We start from the raw sequence: 17122 nt of genomic DNA, 5'->3' as shown, positions 1-17122 counted from the left end.
CGGGGCTGCTTTGGAGCAGAAAGATGCAATCACTGGTCCATCTGAAAATTCCCCAGGAAATGGCTCAAAAGGCCCATTGATTGGCACCAACAAGGCGGGAGGCTGAATCACTGACATCCCTCCCAGCTCCTGTGCACCTGGCTTGCTGTAGGGAAGCCTGCTGGAATTCCCAGGATGCTGCTCTTCACCCCGGTGGGCAGCCGCCCCCTGCCGTGGTGCCTGCTGTGGGATCTTGGGTCTGGTCACTTCCCCTAGGTCTTCACTAATTCAGCCTCTGCCCCGAGCCCCAACGTCAGCCATGCACTACCCACATTGCCACACTCTGGCTCTAGGACATGTGCCCTCTCACCTCCCTTTTTGTTTTGACAAGTTTGATGTCACCTCACCTCTCTATTCTCCTTTGCAAAATAGGGACAGGAGCCATCTCCCTCTCAGGGTGTGACAATGAAAAGACATCCTGTCAATGAATGAGCTCTACAGACTGCAAGTTGCTCTGACCACACACACCCCCAGCATGTGGTTGCTGAACCCCCACTGAGTGCCCAACACTGTGCTGGGCACTGTGTATATTAATTGAAAATATCACTTGGATGTTGTTTTTGACCTTGACAAGCAAATTAACCAGAATAAGCAAACAAATACACAAGACAGAGTCATCCAAGATAGTCCAATCTCATAATTACATTGTTCAGATCAAGTACTATGAGATGTGGATAATCAGACCACAGAGAACACTGAAGACAGGCCTTAAGAAATGGTAAGAGACAAAGGCCAAGGAGAGAAGCAAGCAGGGGCAATGAAGAGGCCAAGGCCGAGTGAGAGAGAAAGCCTCATGGACAGGACGAGTCTTGCTGCTGAGAGAGGCCAGTGGGTGCTTCCATGAAGTAAAGAAACAACATGAAAAGTGATGTTCCAACACCAATAACTTGGTGGCAGGGCACCGGGGTGACAGACAAACCAATCAGCCAGTGAAACACCCTTGGAGTGAGGTGATTGATTATAAACTCAGGTGGAGGCATGGGAGTGGCCAACACCTTCTATTTCTATAGCACATGATGGTCTCCAATGTGAGTTAATCCTCATTAAAACCCTGTGAGGCAGGCAGGAGACACACAGATGAGAAAAGTCTCAGGGCCGGAGGTGATGATGCTGGGGACTTGACCTGTGTTTTTGGACCCTGAGGTGAGTGTTTTCCCTATTATCTGTGTAGTTCTCAGGACAAGCTCTGCATCAGACTTGCCCATGACGCTGTTTTTAAAAAGATATGTGCTCAGCAACCACCTCCGCCCCTGTTCTGACTCAGTAGTGGAGGGGAGCCGGGCAGAAGAGAAAGGCAGGGAGGCGTTCAGGCGTCAGACCTTTTCAGGGCTTTGAGCGGGCTGGTGTAGGCTGGAAGTACGAATGCACGGTGCGGTACTGCGTGGGGCCCACACAGATGAAGGGGAACTTGAGCAGAACTCACACACCACTCCAGGTTTGGAGCCTCCGTTCCCTGAGTCTGATCCTGCTATTAAAGCTGGATGGAGGGGACGATATTCAGTCAGGGTAACTGGTAGAACCCGTCTCCTAGACGAGGACGTTGTTCCAGCTCCGCGTGGCCGTCTTCACTCTGTCGTTTCCTTCTTCGCCAGCCTGGGTGAAAGGGTCTGGCAGCACTCCAGGGGACTGGCTGCGAGCGGCAGCTGTGCAGGCGAGCTCCCGTGACCAGGCTGGCGCTGCTGGGGCCCGCCGGCCTGCCTCTCTCCGCAGTTCTCATGTGACTTCAGCCGTGTCAGCCCTCCGCAGATGGTGTCTTAAGGACGCCTCCCCCAGCTCCCGCAGGGTCTTCTTCAGTTCCACAAAACTCCGGAGGTCCCTACCACTGTAGGCTCTCTTGGGCTCAGACTTTCCTGAGACAATGAGTAACTCGAGGGCAGGCACCACCTCACGTGGGCTTGTACTTCTGACACGGGAGGGTTCAGCCACTACCTGCCTCCTCTGCGAACCAAACGGAATAAACCTCGGTCTGACACTCAGCATTACACTACGCCCTTCTGGCGCCCTGGGACCAATGCTGACTCCTATCAAACCATAGCTTCATCTGACTAGTCTGACAAACACTCGATTTGAGTCTTGTTGGCCTGCCCCTTATCTCTCTGCCTAAGCAAGAGGTTGGCCCTTTTATTCCATGGGATTCATCTTCCACTCTGTTTCCTTCCCCAAATTTACAAGTTTTAAAAGGTTTTGCCTTAAGGAACATTTTCTCAGGCTGACATAATTCTAGACCAACCACAAAACTTGGTAATTCACTAAGCTTGTCCAACTTTCTCATGCACAAGTGTCTAATTTTTATTCAGCTTTTTGAATTATAGCTCTGAACACAGTTCAGGGATGGACCACCACTGTTGCTTTCACTAATAGTAACCTGGTCTAAACACTAGAAAGACTCTCTTGTCTCCTGCTCATCGCACCAAACCCCCCTGCAAAGTAGACTCTTAACACCTCTTGGATGCTTTCCCAAAAGAATTCTCCCAGTTCTGCACCAGCTAACATAACTCTCCCACCTCTGCCCCTTTTAGAACATATTGGTACCCATCATATCCACACCCTCCTTCTCTCTGCACACAGGTTACTTGTGAATGCCCTTGATGGTGGGAATCACCTCTAAGATTTATGTGCCCAGAACTACATGAGTGATCATCTGAAATTACTGCACATTCCTCATTAGCATACATGTCATGAGCCAGGGGTAATTATGAAGCTTGAGCACACATTTGGGAAACTTGAAAACCCATTTTAAACCTGCCATTTTCAAATGGCTGGGCAGAATCTTCCAGTATTACAGTGAACCTGCAGGCCGGCACTTTCCCTTTTACTGATGGCTCCATAAAGGCTGGCTCCGGGGTGATCCACGTTTTCTGGATTTATCAAAAACCCTTTCTGATACCATGGGGTTCACTTGGTTTCTGTGCACCAGTGGAGCACTTGATGTGAGGGGCACAGACGTTCACCATGCGACCTCAAGTGATCTACAGAGTTGGTGCAACTCACATCAGAATCCCAACAGCATTCTCCACAGACATTTTTAAAAAATCCTGAACTTCCTATGAAACCACATGACAGTGCATGGCCAAAGCCACCCTGAGCAAGAAGAGCAGAGCTGGAGGCAGCACACTTCCTGATTCCCGAGTACGTTAGTTAAATGCTACAGCAATCGAATCCACAAGACGCTGGCCCAAAAACAGACGCACTGGCCAGTGAAAGAGAAAAGAGAGCCCAGAAATTGAGTCCATCCATTTACGGCTGACTGGCCTTTGACAGGGTTACCAAGGACACACAATGGAGAAAGGACTGTTTTTTTCAATAAATGTTGCTGGGAAAACTGTATACCTACCTGCAGAAGAATAAACTGGATGCTTATCTCACACCATAAACAAAATTCAGCTCAAAATGCATGAAAGACTTGAATGTAAGGCCTGAAACTATAAAACTACCAGAAGAAAACGTAGAAGAAAAGATTCTTGATACTGGTTTAGGCAATACTTTTTGGGTATGACACCAAAAGCACAGGGAACAAAAGCACAAGCAGACACATGTGACTGCATCACACTGACCAGCTGCACAGCCAAGGAGGCAGATGGCAGTGAAGAGGCAACCTATGAAGTGGGAGGACATAGCTGCATCTGACAGGGGTTAACATCCTAAGGAACTCATACAACTCAAAGACAAAGACCAAATAACCCAATTAGAAAATGGCCAAGGACCTGAATAGACATCTTTCTGAAGAAGACATATAAAGGGCTAACAGGTACATGAAAAGGTACTGTTGCCAGTCATCGGGGAAATGCAAATTGAAACTACAGTGAGATATGACCTCACACCAATTAAGATGATTATCATCAAAAAAACAAGATATAACAAGTGTGTAGGCAAGGATGTGGAGAAAAGGGAACCCTTGTACACCATTGGTGGGGATGCAAATTGGTACAGCTACTATGGAAAACAGAACGGAGGTTCCTCAAAAAATTTTGAAAACAGAACTACTGTATGATCTAGCAATCCCACTTTTGGGTATATGAGGTCTGTCCCAAAAAAGTCCAGCCATTGTTAATAAAACCAGAACAGTTTGCACAACATCAGTGTAACCTGGCAGCCAAGGAGAGTGGACTGAAATGCACATGTGTGAACAACAAGGACTTCACTGTACTAGTGAGTGGGGGCGGTAGACACCAGTGAGTGAGCATGTGTACTGTGTGGCTTTGGCATTAAAATGATTGAGTGAGTAGAGCTACGAATCTGCATCAAATTTTGCATTAAGCTTGAACAGTTCTCTGCACAAACTATTTAGATGATTCAGAAGGCCGAAGCTATGAGCAACTGGTGATTGGCAGCTTCATCATGACAATCCGCCTGCTCATACATCATGTCTCATGCAGAGTTTTCAGCGAAACTTCAAATCACCCAGGTGACTCAGTCCCCCTACAGCCCAGATTTGGCAACCTGCAATTTCTGGGTTTTCCCAAAACTAAAAACTAAAATCACCTTTGAAAGAAAAGAGATTTCAGAATGTCAATGAGATTCAGGGAAATGGAAATATGACAGGGCAGCTGATGACACTGGGAGAACTGAGTGAGTCCCAAGATGCCTACTTTGAAAATGACTGAGGCATCATTGTCCTATGTACAATGTTTCTTGTATCTTCCTCAATAAATGTCTCTATTTTTCATATTGATACTTTCTGGACAGACCTCATGTATCAGAAGGAAAGAAAATTGGTATCTTGGACAGATAGCTGCATTTCCATTCATTGTAGCATCGTTCACAATAGCCAACAGAAACAATCTAAGTGTCTACCAACGAATGAATGAATCAAGAAAATGTGATACACACAAACACAAAGGAATAGTATTTTTCCTTTAAATAAAGGGAAATCCTGCTATCTGCAATAAAATGGATAATCATAGAGGACATTTTGCTAAGTGAAGTAAGCCAGACACAGAAAGATAAACACCATATAATCGTACTTATACATGGAATCTAAACCAGTCAAACTCACAGAGGCAGAGAGGAGAGTGGGAGTTGCTAGGGTCTTGGGAGGGTGACACAGGGAGTTGTTAAGTCAAGGGTACCAAGTTTTAGCTGTGTGAGATGAATGAGTTCTGGAGACCTAACAATACACAATCCAGTGACTGCAGTCAACAATTCTGAATTGCATACTTGAAATCTGCACAGAGGGTAGATATGAAGTGTCCTTGTCACACACACAGAGGAAAAAAATGGTAACTATATGAGGTGATGGATATGTTAATCAGCTTAACTGTGATCATTTCACAGTGCCTATGTGTGTCAAAACATCAAGTTGTAGCCCTGACTGATGTGGCTCAGTTGGCTGGGCATCAGTCATCTCACAAAGCAAAAGGTAGCCAGTTCATTCTGAGGTCAGAATCAAACGGTGCAAATGCCCAGATTGGCCGGGGTGTGTACAAGAGGTAACCAACCAATGTTTCTTTCTCACAATGATATTGCTCTTCCTCCCTTCTCCTCTCTTATAAATAAATAAATAAATAAATAAATAAATAAATCTTTTAAAAGCTCCCATCGAGTTGTATACCTCAAATATACACAATTTTTATTTGTCAATTACACCTCGATGAAGATGAAAAAAGGGGGCATGGTCACTTAAGAGGCTTGTTTCCTTCAGAATGTCTTGACAGGTTGATCTCTCAAAATTTCTTTCTTTGGAAAAGAAACCCGGGAACCATTTGGAGACCGTGACTGAGTCACAACACTGCAATCAAAAGGACATCTTCATGAGGGCCCATGTCATGAGGAAAGGAGGTCAAGTTGGTTTGCTACCTGGGCAGGTGAGACCTCAAAGGAATAATGTCCCTAATGCAGCAGGAAGCAGCCCTGGTGGCAGGTGGTGGCTCCGATCAGCTTGAGGCCTAACCAAATCAAATACACCCAACTACCTTGCCTTTACAAAGACCTCCTCTATTTGGATGAGATGAATGAAAACTCTAAGGCCAAGGGTCTACGATCTTCTGTAGAACTACACACACCTGAAGCAATTGCCTCCTTTTATCTCAAACGCTGCCAGACAAGTCAAAAATGCCACTCGGCTCTAGCCACGTGGCCTTGGATGGCCATCTCCTACACTGGGAAAACCAAGTAAGGTGCTCCACATCTTTTTCCACACCCAAGGTTCTGCGTATGTCAACTCAGTGTTCATGCACCCCCTGCATAACTGACTCCTGAATGCCGAGGAAACAGGGCAAGATCATATCCCTACAGGAATCAAGAAATAACATCATTGTATAATGTGTGAGTAAGATGAAGCAAGGCAGAACAGAAAGGCTCAGGGAGGGCTTCAATGTCGACAGTCCAGACCCGACTTAAACTGTTTTGCATTTACAGCAGGTTACCAAACCTCCCTGCTCTTTATCTTTCCATTTGTAGAAACACAGTCTTGACTTTTATCTTGCAGGATTACTGGAAGGATTACATGACGTAATGCACAGAGGGCCTCTGGCACAGTTACTGTTGCACAGTCAATGTTCCATACGTGATGACTATTAGCGTGACTTGGTCTGAGGGCTACGACACCTTCTCCTCATAGAAAGAAAAGGAGTCATCGACAGATCAAAGGGAAAACCATGCCATCTGGGTGAACGGCAGGCTGACTCTTGGTTCAGTCATGAGATGAAGGCGGCATCTGGTTTAGGTCTAATCAAATGCATGACCAACAGCGGCAGTGGCCAAAACCCTGTCCACAGCATAAAGGCCACAAAGTGGGGCTGCCGATGCCCGACACCACCACACAGAGAGATTTTTTGCAGATCTGGTCCTTTCATAAGAGACAAGGTTAACATTATTTTCTGGAACAGTAGCACAGAATAATGATTTTCTAATTTTAAGTTCCATGAGGGAGGGGCTGTCTTATTCATATATCGGATACAGTGCCTGGCCCAGAACAAGGGGTTCAGTAAATAATTTTTAACTGAATTATAATAGTGGACCAAACCCTGTTTTCCAGGGCAGAATAACAGCAAACAGCACACATGCCCTGAGCAGTGAGTGCCAAGGCCACATTCCCTTCACCATTTCCATAATGTGTACAGTCAGCTAACTACTGCTAAGTACTATTAGTCAAGTACTGTTAGGGCCTCTGACGTGACCTTCACACTGAAAAAAGACACAAATAAAATCCAAAATCTCTAAAGGTTATTCTTATTGCACAGCCTGGGTTTGTTTTTAATCTTTCCACAGCCATGTTCACATCTGTGGCCTCCCTTTTATGGGCTCTGCAGTTATAAATCTACAAGAAGACAGATAAGGTAGAAACCTTGTTAAACAAAATCCCCACCAAAATGACAAACACTCAAACAGGAGTGGCCTCCTTTATCTCACTGCCACCCAGGTTTGACGGAGTCCGTTTCCCTTTTACAAAGGGTTTGCTGTCTGAGAACCACACATTTTACCCGGGAGACCAGTCACTCCCCGGGCAGGTATTTCCCAAAGGAGCTGTACTGCACGTTCCAGGGCCAGCCCCTGAGCCCACTCTCTGGGTGGCTACAAATGCCTTGATTGTTATCTGTGGTTGGACGGATTGGGTTTTTTGATAACTTCAGTCAGTTTTCCTGGAAATGCGGGGATGTATCCACATGCTGACTCATTTGGGGTGCAGAGAGCACAGAATGCCCTACAGAGGGTGGAGACTGTAAAGGCTGAGGGTAAAGAGAAGGAGCCCTTAGTGGGAAGAGGAAACAACTTCCAGAGGACTGCTCTGGATTGATTATTTACAGACAGTTTGCCTGCAGCCAGATAAGAGATGGGTCTTGGCTCGCAACTATTACCTGGTACTTCCTTTAGGTCTTCCACTTTAAGATCACGATTCAACTTGTTTATTAAGAAATTCGGTTGCCTTGGAAGTTGAGCCTGTTCCCCTGGTGATAACTGTACAGTAATTACTCCTGTTTGTTAGAAGCCTTTGCTTTTATTTGCTGAAATGTTGGATGCGGTTGCATCTTTTCTAGGTCTGAGATACTTTTAAAGATACAGTATTTAGTATATTTAGATGTATAAAACTTGCTTTTCACTGGAAGGATTACAATATAACTTTGCGGGATTTTTCTGCTGAGAATAATCTCTACAGTAGATATCAAGTCACACTACACCCTAAGAGTATGAAGATGACCGCGTCACTCATTTAATGGGGATGCAGAGGACACTTAGGAAAACTGTGGAGAACCAGACTGGATTTTGACCAGGGCGCCGGGGCCAGTCGAAACAATGAGGACCAGCAACATCTGTGATCTTAGGCAGACTCAACCCCAAAGTGGGTCACTTTCATAGCATTAGTGACACCAATTAATATGAGTCACCTTTTCAAGTGATGGGGCTATTCCTTGGTATATTCTCATAACTAATAAAGAGCCCTTTTACTAATTATAAAGTTCCAGTTCATTTTTTAAAAAATTACTATGTAATGTGATATCCCCACTTAAGTTTTGTAACAGTAAAATCAGAACATGCGTGAATCCACGCTCCTCTCAGAACAAGCCTCCCTCTTTCTCATTAATCTTCCCACCTCTCCTCGGAGAGAACCACTATTCTCCAATATGGATTCACCATTCCTCTGTTTTATAGAAACATGGTTTTAATGCCTGTTTCTTCATCCCTAAACAATATATTGCCTTCCTCTGCTTGTTTTTGAGCTTTTTACATAAAAATTCTCCTGTGACTTGCTTTTTTCCAGTCAACATTAGTTCCTGTAGTGAGGTGGAGGCAAATATGAACAATGGACTATGGATGGGAGGCATAAATGCGACTTCTAAACCCGGCCCTTTCAACCCTGACCTGCTGGCCTGGGGCGGAAGATGCAGGGGAGGCTGCTGAGCCCAGAGGGGAGGGTGGAGGTGGGAGAAGCCAGGCCCTAGAATGCCTGCAGGAGGCAGATCCTTTCCCTGATGACCCACCAATGACCAGTACTGAACTGATACCACAAAAAAATGGACCTGGTTGTGTTAGCTACGGAGACTGGGGTTGTCTGTTACAACCACATGTCAAGGTCAAAGTCCTGATTGTTGATACTGTGCTACTGTGTTCAGATGTCATTGCTGGAAGAAACTGAGTAAGAGTACATAGGACCTGTCTGTATCAACTGTTACCCTTCCATATGAATATACTATTGTCTCAAAATGTAAAGTTTTTAAATACCATGAAAGGCTGTATGGTAAACATGGAGAAGTATTAACAAAACTACAGAAGGCAATTTCTCGTTTCTGGAAAACAAAAGGAAAGTGTCAGTAGGTACAGAGGACAGCCCTTGATTTCCTCACCTTGGAGACAAGGGTGGTTGGTACCTGCCCTTCCAAGTTCATGGGAGTTTGGAGACTCTAATTAAGTGAGATGATAAATGGGAAAGTACTTTGAAATACTGGAAAGCCTTATATTGGGATTGAAGAGCCATTTCTTTTTTTTAAATTTATTTATTTTTGTTGATTATGCCATTATAGTTGTTCTATTCCCCCCCTTCATTCCCCTCCACCCTACCCTCCCGTCCCCACCATTACCCCACCTTTAGTTTATGACCATGTGTCTCAAGTTCTTTAGATTCTATATTTCCCATACTATTCTTGCCCCCCATCTATTTTCTATCTACTGTCTATGCTACTTATTTTCTGTACCTTCTCCCCCCTTCTCCTCCTCCCACTCCCCTGTTGCTAACCCTCCATGAGATCTTCATTTCTGTTTCCACTCCTGATCTAGCTGTCCTTTTAGTTTGCTTTTGTTTTAGGTGTGGTTGTTAATCACTGTGGTTGTTAATCACTGTGAGTTTGCTGTCCTTTCACTGTTCATTTTTTTTAACTTCTTTTTCTTAGATAAGTCCCTCTAACATTTCATATAATAAGGGCTTGGTGATAATGAACTCCTTGAATTTGATCTTATCTGAGAAGCACTTTATCTGTCCTTCCATTCTAAATGAAAGTTTTGCTGGATAGAGCAATCTTGGTTGTAGGTCTTTGGATTTCATGACTTGGAATACCTCTTTCCAGCCCCTTCTTGCCTGTAAGGTCTCTTTTGAGAAATCTGCTGACAGTCTGATGGGAACTCCTTTGTAGGTGGCTGTCCCCTTATCTCTTGCTGCTTCTAGGATTCTCTCCTTCATTTGAATCTTGGCTAATGTAATTATGATGTGCCTTGGTGTGTTTCTTCCTGGGTCCAACTTCTTTGGGACTCTCTGAGCTTCCTGGATTTCCTGGAAGTCTATTTCCTTTGCCAGAATGGGGAAATTCTCCTTTATTATTTGTTCAAATAAGTTTTCCACTGGTGGCTGTTCCTTTCCCCCTTCTGGTACCCCCTATAATTCGGATGTTGGAGCGTTTAAAGATGTCCTGGAGGTTCCTAAGACTCTCCTCATTTTTTTGAATTCTTGCTTCTTCACTCTCTTCTGTTTGGCCATTATTTGCTTTCTTCTGGTCCACTCCATTGATTTGAGTCCCAGTTTCCTTTTCATCGCTATTGGTTTCCTGTGCAATTCCATTCATTTCAATTAGTTTCGCCTTCATATGTTTGTCTAATCTGTGGCTATAATCAACCAGTTCTGTGAGGATCCTGATGACCAGTGTTTTAAACTGTGCGTCTGAGAGTTTTGCTATTTCTTCATCACTTAGATTTATAGGCTCTGGGGCTTTGAGATCTTCTTGAGCCATTTTTGGTCTGTTCACGCCCATTAAGTATGAGGAGCAGAACCTTGGACTCCCAGGTTGCTGGGTTGTGATGCTGTATGTGAGGGCGTGGTCAGAGCGGGGAAATGGCGACCCCCTCTGCTGTTTCACACTGCTGGGTGAGGAGCAGAGCCTTAGGTGGTTCACCAGGGCAGGGCCACTCAGGTCGCTGGGTTAGGACGCTGTTATGTGGAGGCAGGTCAGAGCGGGGGAAATGGCGGCGCCCTGTGCTGCTGCTCACTGCTGGGGTCTGCTGGGTCCTGTCTAATTGCCCACTCCCTCACTTGTCTATCTGCGCACGAATGCATGACCACAGTCAACCCGCAGCCCTGCTCCCTTGCTGTTTCCCCGCGGTCGCTCGCTGGGTTGCTCACTAGGTCCAACCCTGCACCTGGATTCTGCGCGCCTGAGTCCCTCTGACCAAGTTTTCCTGTGCAACCCTGCTCTTCCAGCTGCTGGTTTTGCCCCTCTTACTGGTCAGGCTGAAGAATTTGTTGTTATCAGACTTCTGAAAAGTTCAATTTTCTGTGTTCTGGTTGTGTTTTCTATTGCTAATATTTAGTTGTCTCTAAACTTGGTTGTGTGAGAGAGCACGGCATCTCCACCTATGCCTCCATCTTGGCGGAAGTCCTGAAGAGCCATTTCTAATAACAACTTGGGAACGACAGAATCTTTTCTAAGAGCTAGAAAGCTGCAGGTGCTGAGCCTTTGCGTTAACTCCGCAGCCGAAATTAAGCAGAGGTTAGGATTTGCACATCCACAGTAATAAGACATTGGAAACTTGTTCCAGGTACTAAAATTATATATATATATATATATATATATATATATATATATATATATATATATATATATATATATATATATATATATATATATATCTCATGCTATACTCCATAAAAGAAATTAGAAAATTGAGAATATACACTTGTATTAATTTTATACACATAAAGAAACTGCTAGGCTGAATTTTAAAAAAATGAACAAAAGTGGGAAGAAGAGAAACAGGGTAGACTGAACAGGGTTGACGAGAGAGTTTTCATAGTGTGTATTTTTTTTAACAAGATGTATATATTGCCTAGTCAAACAATAAAACAAAAAAATACTAAAGGAATTCTTGGGCAGGGTTCCTATATATTTTGCATGCGTGAAAGGAACAATCGCTATTTCTTTCTCAAAACCTTAGTTCCAGAGCATGCAGTTAGCTGAGTGTTATCGCCAAGGTGCGTGTTTGTGCACACACATGCACGCGTGTATGGGTGTGAAAGAACGCGCTTGCGCATGCCGGAGAATTCTGGCCCAGCCCCACCTCCTTCCTGTTTCCCCCAGATTGGGAATACCAGGAGTCGTGGAGCAGGGATCACCAGAGCAGCAACCCCTGCTTTTCCATTTTCTGCTTGTTGGTGTACTTTCGGAACATCAATGGACTTAATTAAATCATTACCTTATGTGAAGAAACTGAGACTGACCTAACTCACTTGACAGGACAAGATGAGACCAGAAATGGGAGCTGAGGTCTTCCCTCTCTCTTCGGTACTACAACCACTGGTCAGTCCCTTATTGGGTCATACGTGGCTTAAAAAACTAAGGCTCTCAGGGTACCAGGGTTAAATCTGGCTTGTGTCAAAGGACTTCCTAGTCCTTTAAAAGAACCAAATTTGCAAAGCTGAAATCAAGAAGCAGCCCTGATTGTGTAGGTTTTCTGCAGCCCCGTGATCTCTGGAACAGTGGAAACAATGAATGATGTTGGAGTAAACTGTCTTTGAACATCAGAGTGGATAGTTTCTTTCTGTTTACCCTCCATGGAGTCCACAAAGCCTGCAATCTTGGGCTGCTCACCTCCCAGAAGAATGGATCCTTTACAGTATTCTATCCTCTTGGTTACAGGCCAAATGAACATGTTTTCATTTTCTTATAAACAGTGCTCAAGCGCCGCCCCACTGCAAGGGGTCCTACCTTCTCACTGACTGATGGGTGGGACAGCCTGAACTACGGGTTTTGGCCTGCTCCACTCTTCCTACATAAAACAAAAGCTATGCCATTTGGAGATGCTTTCTTGAGACCACAATTCTTTTCTGAGGTCTCAATCAAACAAGAGCTTAAGGAAAACTTTGCAAATCCTTTCAATTTGTCTGACATAGGAGACAGTTTACAATACATATGAGGTTTCCAAGCTACAACCAAATGAAAAATAAAAAATATTAATATAGCCAAAGAGAGCATTCACTAGTAAAAGCCTCAGGGAAGCTGAGCATCATATACTACGAGCTCCCTTGGAAAAGGAACACATCCCACTCAGCCCTGTATTTTCAGAGTTCAGTATGGTGCCTGGTACAAACAACATGCTTAAACATTCACCGAGTTCAATTCACGTGTGACCTGGGAGTACGTGAACAAGCAAACCTCATTTCTACAAATGTTTAGGCCTATGGAGCTAAACGAGACTCCATGTCTATCCTGAAAGACTAACTGGAAAAAATGCATGAAACTAAATTTGTATCTTTATTGGGAAACAGACTGAGTGGAGACAATGGTTTGGGTGAGAGATTTCAGGGTGGCTGGCATTTAATGTGAATGTAATCACTAGTTCTCTGGCCTCAATCACACTGAGAGAGTCTCTTTTGCAATGAACTTCACCAGGCTCACCTGCATGCAGTTTCCTGATCAATGGTGAGTACCATGGTTACCCCGGAGACAGGAAATGCTTAATCCACCTTCTCAACACAGAAGAGAATTCAAAAGATTTACAGTACAGAGAAACAGATTCACAGTTAATTCATCAGAATTAACACTGGGGAACGCTGCAGGACCTCATTTTCAGAAAGCAATGGGGAATTAGGATCCTTACTCTTCAGGTATACTGGGGTTGGGAATTTCTTGGCCGTACTCATCTAGGGTCTTCTAATTGTTATAGAAGAGGCCATAGAGTGTTGCACTGCACTCTCCTGCCTCTCAAATCATGCCACGTACTCAGAAGAATGGTATGATTTCATGGCACCCTGGGGAAAATGTGTGAAGCTAGCAGAAGTTGCTGAGCATGGGTCCAGCTCCCGCAAGGACTGAAGCAATCAGTAGCCTGTCTGTAGCCTATTTCCAACCCAGTGGTGCCCAGCACATGGACTGGGAAGCTTTAGTGAAGTGTTGAGAGAATAAGGGTTCCAGAACCAAAAGGTCTTAGTTCTAATGCTGTTTCCTTCAACTACTGGCTGTGGAACTTCTGGCAAGTTACTTTATTGCTAAGTGTCCCACTTTCTGCTAATGTAAAGTGGGGTAAGTGGCTGGCTTATACAACTACTGAGAGAATTATATGGAATTATGAATGTGAAGTACTTAGCACAGTACTTTGCAAATAGTGAGAACTTAATAAATGATTTTATTCCTGTAAAACAATGGCATTATTATTATTATTAACTACTTCTAGAGGTCACTTCTTATCATCTCAGCAACCTCTGACTGAAAATGGATTAGAAAAAAAATACCAATTTGACTGAGACTGACAGGTTGCCAACAAAGTGCCTGCTAATGAACTGTTTTTTTTCAATTTGTTCAGGTGCAAAGTTGTGGTAAAATACACATGACACATAACCATTTCAAAGGTATTTGCCACCATGCAACGCCACGGCATTTTTCATCACCCCAAACTGAAACTACACCCGTTAAACACAGCGCCCCAGGCCCGAGAACCTCATTTCCCTTCTGTCTCTGTGAGTCTGACTACTCAAGGTTCCTCAAGGAAGTGGGATCACACAGTATTTGTCATCTGATGAGATGAGTTGTGTTTTGACATTCCCTTCGCCCTCAGCTGCCGAAAGGCAAAGCTGAATTCAGCCAGGGCTCCTTCTCAGTCCAGAACTCACTCCCAGTAGCCTCTCTGGGCACAGGGCCAGGCCATCTCAAGCACTCGAACGACCTCTCTGTGGGGAAGTGCTATCAACAATTTCAGGTTCCAAACCAGATGCTGTCCAGTGAGAAGCATGACTGAATCCTCTTGCTAGGGGTCTAGTCAGGCCAAACAGTTCTGAGCCATCCAAGCTGCGGACGAGGACCAGGGGTTTCCAGGTGGGAATGGACTCCAGGTTGAGCTGGTGAGAGTCTCCACCACACAGGGGAATGTTCACTCATTCACTCTTCCCCTGGATACCCAGTGGCTAAAAAAGTCCACATACCCCAAACTGGGCTCAACATTTCCACATCTGTTCCTCCTAATATAATGCCCACTTCAAATGACGGCATCATCAACTACATGGATGCCTCAGAAAGAAACCTGTGAATCACCCTAAGCTCTTCTTAGTCCTTTACCTTCTTGGGACCAATCACTAAATTCTGCTGGTTTTACTTCCAAACTATTTTCATCCCCTCCACCCCTAGTGTGGCTGCTCTAGTTCAGGTCAAATCATCTTTTTAGGTTTCCTGGCCCCCGTTCCAAATCATCTTCTACGTAACACCCAACAGTCTTTTTTTAAAATAGCAAATACATGCCACTTCTCCACCAAGCACTCTTCAACAACTCCTCACTGTCCTCAGAATAAAGTCCGTGTTCACCAGCCTGAAACATGTCTCCTTAGCTCAATTCTCCCTCCCTGCCCCACTCAGGATCCCCTCTGCATCTGGGCAATTTGAAATCACTTGTGGTTTCTGGCATATATTCTATTTCTTCCCTCAGCGCCTTTGCTGATGCTAGTCCCTCTGTCTGAAATGCTCTTACAGCCAGCCCCCTGTCCGACTGGGCCCATTTTAAAACAATTTCACTCCACAGTTTTTAACTAAATCATGCAGAAGGAAAATGGGTGGTGATAACCATTATTTGGATCCACATGCATTCTTCTAAAAATAGATTTTCAAGATTCATGTGTCCTGACTTGTCTGGATTCCGATTTGAACAAACCAACGGTAAAAAAACATGTTTGAGACAAACAGGGAAATTGAAACAAACAGGAACAGAGGCTGGGTACTAGCTGTAATAATGTTGTATTAGGTAGATCTTTCAATTAGCAATTGTGCCTCAGATAAACCTCATTGGCTACATTACTGCCACTCAGCAAAGCTATATATTAGGTACACCTTTAAAAAAATCCTTATCTGTTAGAGTTACACACTGAAGTATTTACAGGTGAAGTGAAATTTCACTTTTGCTTCGAAATATGACAGATAAATATGACAGAAAATTTTCAGAGATTAAATTAAAAGGAGAGATCAACAGGTGGACAAAACCTCAATATGGGTGATGGGCACATGGGGGTTCATTATATTTTTCTTTCTACCTTTGTATGTGTTTGAAATTTTTATAATACAATGTTTAAAAAAAAAGATTCATGGACCATCAGCGCAGACCCAGCCCACAGAAATGGTTGGACTATACTGTTGTGTTTAAATAAAAACCAGGTAAAGGGGCCTGCAGTTCGCCACCGCCCCCACCACTCCCTCCTGCCCTGGAGCCCGGCTGCTCTCACAGCTACACTGCCTGTTCGGCTCCAGCAGCGTTTGATTTGTTAGGTCTGCATGTACTTGTACCAGGAACCTTATGTCTAAACAGATAAAATCTAGTTTTTGATGATCAGTATTTGGTTAATTCTTTAATTAAGTCACTTAGTTTTGTGTTTCCTGTGGCCGCAGAGTAAAACCTTACAAGAGCCAATATATTTGGGCTACTGTGTAGGATTAGAGCTGAACAACCTGTCACCGCTAGCGAGAAGTGACACCAGCTTCCTGCCTTCAGATTAGTAACTTACGTCTTTGGAGGGATGTCCCTTCATGTTCCTGAGAGATGAGACAGCCTACAATCCCCCAAGTGCATGGTGGACACTGACCCTCTACTTTTGTTCCTGGGTCTTCTAGGTTCTTTGAGAAACTCCGAAGACTTCTACCATTGGTCACATATGTGGGGACTGCACTCCCTATAACGTGAAGCAGCACAGTAATGCAGTGTAGCACATGGCTCTGGAATCCGTTCCTGGATTAAAATCCTAGCTTGGTTGCAGTAATAGAGTCCCTCTTTGTAAGCCACAGTTTTGTCATTTGTTAGACGGGGCACTACTAGGAATCATCCTAAGAAGCATGTTTTGAGGATTAAATAGCACGAGTACATGCCAAGTACTGAGAATGGTGTCTGGAGCCTGCTACGCACTCAATACCTGTTCACTGTTATTACGATAACAATGATCTTCAACAACAGCAAAGGTCTTGCACCAAAATCATGCCCATGTTTTCCTAAGCCCATAATACTTCAAAATTAATTTGAAGAAAGGTTATACTGAACTAGGTCAACACTATATGTTATTTTCTCTCATTGACTTTGATGCCTTCTTGGGTTACAATTTATTAATTTCAAAGCAGCTGTGTAAACTTTTAAGTTAAAATCACTGAGATTTCATGACCTTTCTTTGATTGGATAAACTCCCTGTAGTAATTACTTT

General features: G+C 44.1%; 1 protein-coding gene and 1 pseudogene across 2 annotated transcripts in view; both read right to left on the bottom strand.

The window, feature by feature from the left end:
• BABAM2 (BRISC and BRCA1 A complex member 2) overlaps window positions 1–17122 on the bottom strand; it is a 357539-nt gene that overhangs the window by 50153 nt on the left and 290264 nt on the right. The gene's annotated exons all lie outside the window — the stretch shown is intronic.
• LOC119050465 (uncharacterized) lies at window positions 15533–15755 on the bottom strand (annotated as a pseudogene).

Source organism: Artibeus jamaicensis, unplaced genomic scaffold (assembly GCF_021234435.1).
Source record: "Artibeus jamaicensis isolate MK-2021 breed Jamaican fruit bat unplaced genomic scaffold, CSHL_Jam_final contig_465, whole genome shotgun sequence".
Lineage (NCBI taxonomy): Eukaryota > Metazoa > Chordata > Mammalia > Chiroptera > Phyllostomidae > Artibeus > Artibeus jamaicensis.
Note: the sequence above shows the minus strand (reverse complement) of the source record. Positions and strands in the feature narration are given on the sequence as shown.